This window comes from Lissotriton vulgaris, chromosome 4_1 (assembly GCF_964263255.1).
Source record: "Lissotriton vulgaris chromosome 4_1, aLisVul1.2, whole genome shotgun sequence".
NCBI lineage: Eukaryota > Metazoa > Chordata > Amphibia > Caudata > Salamandridae > Lissotriton > Lissotriton vulgaris.
In genome coordinates, this window is record NC_141691.1 from 1,448,633 (window position 1) to 1,453,518 (window position 4,886).

Here is a 4,886-nt window from a genome sequence, read left to right on the forward strand (position 1 = left end):
TTCGTCCATGTCATGGCTTGGTAAGCAAGACTGTTTGACATCGGTGTGTGTCAACGGGATCACGGACGACTGGCTCGCCGTTGACGTGTGTCCCGTTCCCTCGCCCGGGACCCTTCTTGGGCTTCTGGGCGGGTGGCAGCTATTTTGGACGCTTGATTCTTGCTCTTGGCGCCTGTCTATTTGGCCGTATTTTTGGCTTCGAGATCTTTTTTTGTTCACCGTCCTTTTTTTGTTTCTTTAATTTGCACCTGGAGTGTTTATGGTTCCTCTATATTCTTGGACACTTATTGTACCTCTATCCGGGTATATATTAAAATGTTTTATTGTACTGTCTGTCTGTCAGCATTTTCTTTTATGATCCATGTCAGATGTTCTGCTTCTTGGCGGCGGGGGCAGCTTTCTTGGACGCTGGATTCTTGGTCTTGGCGGCTGTCTTCTTGGCCGCGTTCTTGCCCTCAAGGTGTTTTTTGTTCACCTTGAAGAATCCGGAGCCCTGCAGAGATTGGAAACGCTGCGACCGTCGGCCTTATAAGTTGTACGTGAAAGGTAATTTACCGTGGCCATAATATTTTTGATGTGCTTTGCTATGGTTATGCCTGTGTAAATGTCTCTTTAATACTACTTTACGATCAGGAGTTATGAATATCTACTCTTGTTTCAGTATTAGAGTAAGGCTGCTGGACTGCACCTCGTCCTTGAAACCAGAGATGCGTAGCCACTCATGCCCGCGTAGAAATACACTAGTATTAATGAACCTGCCTGATGTATCAGCTGCGTCAAGCGCACATGTAATGGAAGCATTTCTTTTAAATTTGCCTTCCTCTTGGCCGAGGCGGTCACCACCTTCAAGATGAGATCGGACACGCTGGTACTTGCATTTTACAAATCAGAACATGAAAACACTTTAAAAATTCGCTCTAGTCTGCTTCGTTTGGGTACACCTCAATGTAAGCGAGATGGAGTGAAGACTGCTTTTATTCAAGTCCGAGGAGTTGCACCTCGAAAATCTCTGTTGATTTATGAGGAAAGATCTCTGGATGTCTAGCGCGCCCATAAGCATAGCCTGCATTTCATGTCAATCTAGCCCTCTGACCAACGCTCATCTGAGCCACTCCTTCGTTCCAGTCGCGGATAACCTCCTGTTGGCCGACCCTGAATTTGAACGCTTTCTTTCTTTCCCGGGATGAATGAAACTTCTTTCCATCTTGAATCCGACCCTCGTTATGCACTATCTGCCCCTTCTTTGGAAAGGTCTGTCCATCCCGGGGCAAATAGTGTCCACTTGCACTCCCATGATGCTCTCAGAATGGAGAAACCGGTTCAATAGCCGCTTTTTTATGTCCATTTTAGTTCCCCTCGGTCTCTTGATAGACCTTGAGATAAATTTAGCTGATTCGGCCATGCCCAATGCACCTTATTTTCATAGCCGAGGTGATCATCCCCATGTCGTTCGCGTTCGTCGTTATTTATTGCAAGGATGGCTGATGGCTTTTAGCCTTAGAAGGTGTTACTGTGCCGTGGTAAGCTGAAATAATTGAAAACATATCTGGCACGCATACCCAGTGATCAGATTTTTTAGCAGGGATCAGATTTTGTAGAAGGGATCCGATTTTGTAGCAGTCATCAGATGTTGCAGCACTTACAACTTGTATCAGCGATACCATTCACCATTTGGCTATCTGTTGGATTTTCAAGATAATGTCGCTCCCTTAAGGAATTTTGAAATATACACGTGTTTTATTTATTCTAGTTTTAAGTTTAGCATTAAACAAAAGTTACTGTTCGTTTCCGTTCCATTCCACTTGCCAAAGAAACTAGGACAGGTCGACTGGATCGCCGTGCGTGTTGAGGTTCCGTGACGATTTGAACCCGTGTTTTCAATATTGTCGGAAATACATAATATTGGTATCAGCGAACCGCAAATGATCCATTTTAGTATATCCTGGTGTTTTCGCTACGCTACGAGCAAGAGCACTCCTTTTATAAACACATTTCTGATCTACCCACGGCATCCATCTTAGATCATGGCCGCCATTTTGTGTTTCTTGCCCTCACATACGCAATAACCTCTGACCACTTCATTACGATTAAGGACACGTAGCCTTAGCCGAAGATTCACCTCTCTAGTGACACGTGCACCTTAGACCAGATCACGCTGTAGCTGCATGACTCGACAAAGGCTGCCTCCTCTGCCCGAGGCCAGTCCAGCTAAACTGGTCTTCGATTCCATTGTCCTGATCACGATTAGGCGGCCGAAGCCGGTAGCCTTGCCCATTTACAACCTACAAACATCTCTTATCCCGCTTTTCTATCTTCCACACCTGGCTCCGTTCCTTTCTTTCCGAATCTTTATTAGGGGGAGGTAACGAAATTTACGATGAGGCGGTCCAGCTCTTGAATGCAATATTGACAAGGGATTGTGATGAACTAGTGGGAACCCCTCTTCGTAGATGTTTTGTAACAGATTTTATCAACGGTTCCTATGTACGCCAAATATTTATTGTTTATGACACAAAGGTTTTGGGAACGCACCAACATGTAAAGAATTCGCCTGAAGGCCAAAATTTAGTATATAAGGAGCAACCCTCTTTGTACAAATCGAACAGGCTCCTGGTTACTGCCCATGCGTAGTTTCTGTGACTTCTGTGTCCCTGCAGTAATAAACCTTTGGTCTTTGACGCCACCATCGAGAAGCCCGTGTTTCTGTTCATTTGTGCACCAAGGCAGGTGGAACTCCGGGGTCTTTGGGTGTTGTTCCCTGACACCTCTGGACGGAACCAAAAAGTCCAGAACTCCAATTGGCGCCCAACGTGGGGCGACGTCATTCGGTACCGGTCCAAAAGCCTGAAGAATTCGAGAAGCTTCGTGTGAAGATTCCTGAGGGAGGCGCCCCACTTCATCGATCCCGGCATATCGCAAAAGTGGCCCGACGTTCTCTTCCACGAGGGTTCCCGTTCATGACGGCTGCAGTGGGCCGTTGCCTTGACCGTCGCCCTGTCTTGGACCCGAGGTGCAGTCCTTAGTACAGCGAAACGTGACGGGTTTCTCCTTGGTGACGTCTTCAGTGCCTCAGTTAAGTATTTAGTGATAGCTAGCTGGTTACTTTGTGAGGGTTGCTAAAATCCTTGATCGGTTCTTGGTTTGGTTTGGTTTCGTAAGATTATCACTGGTTGTTCTAGTTACGATAATCTATTTGGTTTAGTTTGGGTATCGATACATCAGTTCGTTTTGGTAGGCCTAAGTTCTTGGTTCGAGTGCACATATTTGTTTCGTGTTTTGTTTGTTTTGTGTTCCGGACTGAAAATGGTAAGTCGGAAAAACTGTATGTTGTCTTGTTTTGGTTGCAACAGTGACTCACGGTTGGAGGACTCATGTCTGGTACCTCCGATTGGGACTCCCCTATATGACTTGTATTGTAAATTTGGTGTGGGTCCTATATCTTATAATGAGGTGTGGGTCCGTTACACTAAAAAGGATGGTGTCCTTAGTTGGCCACTACATGGTAGTTTTGAACCCGAAATTCTCGACAATTTAGAAGCGAAATTGTTTAAGAAGAAAGCCCGGCCGGCAATGTTTGATTCTTTCCGTTTCTGGTGAAAGGAATCCAAACAGAGAGAAATGAAAAGGTTAAAGAAAGAACAAAAAGAGCAAGAAGAGTTAACTCTGGAGCAAGCGACTAAGCAGTTGCAAGCTAACGAGTGTGAGAAAGCCATAGAGGTGGCCATTAGAGAGCACAATTTAGCGATTGACAAGTGCTATCCTGCCTTGCCATCGAAAACAGCTAAGATACTGGAGGATTCCGAAAACGATCCTCTGCTATCTTATTTGTTACGGTCACCTCCACCGTATGCACAAGGTGCTACGGCTCCACCTTTACCGAATGTTCAATTGCCGGTTGCTGGACAACCTGGTGTTCCTGCTCCTGTCCCTCAGAATCAGGTTCCCGTACCTCCTGTGGTCAACGTAAATGTTCCTACGGCTCCTCCTCCTCCTGGATTGCCGACTTCTATACCTGTGTCTGTCTCGCTTACACCTACTGTTCCACAAACTATCTTCCTTGATACTTCTACTAATCCGTTATCTGTTCCTACCTCTACTGTGTTTTCTGCATCTGCGAGTATGTTGACTCCACTTTCTGTTCGTCGGAGAATCACTGATTCTGTATCTAACATTCTGTCTCCTTTCTATAAAACTTTAATCAAGACTCCTACTTCCGATTCTGTTCAGAGACGTAGTCAGTTTCCGAGTACTGAGGAACGGGGAATTCTAGATTCCACGGCTCTCAGGTGGATTTCGAAGAGTAGGAGATATAGTACGAGAGATGTGCTAGACACGTTCATGCAGTGGAAAGAACCAACGCAACGGTATGTCTTTGACGAGATGTGCTCGTTGTTACGTGAGGAGATAGAAGAAGATGATGTTGAATCAAATCTAGAAGATTTGATTAAGGTTCAGAAAGAGTTTGCAGCAGGAATGATAGTGGGTGATAATATAGAAGAAGCGATGGAACTGATTTTAAGTTATAGGAATGATCCATCACTTCGTTCACCGAGAGATTTAGAGAAAAGCAAGACGAAGCTAAATCGCCAATATCCAATGAGGGAGGTTCCTCCAATTTGGCGTGAAGCTGTGCAAGCTGACGCACCGAATAATATTGCATCCGCTCCGGCCCAATTTCAAAGAGTGTGGATACACATTCCGTGGAAGCGAGCTGAAGTGTTAGCAGTGAAGCAGGCCTTGCCAGATCCGCGTAAGAATCCTGCTGGATATTATAAAGAATTGACACAGACAGTTGAGGCTTGTATAATGAGCTTAGCGGACATCGATATGTTGTTTGGCAACGTAGTTCCACAACCAGTGTGGGCTAAAATTCGTAGAGAGGATCA

At 45.4% G+C, this 4,886-nt stretch overlaps 1 pseudogene; it reads right to left on the minus strand.

Moving 5' to 3' along the window:
* Window positions 1-974: 974 nt before the first annotated feature.
* Window positions 975-1,294, minus strand: LOC147718182 (peptidyl-prolyl cis-trans isomerase FKBP1A-like; annotated as a pseudogene).
* Window positions 1,295-4,886: the final 3,592 nt, after the last annotated feature.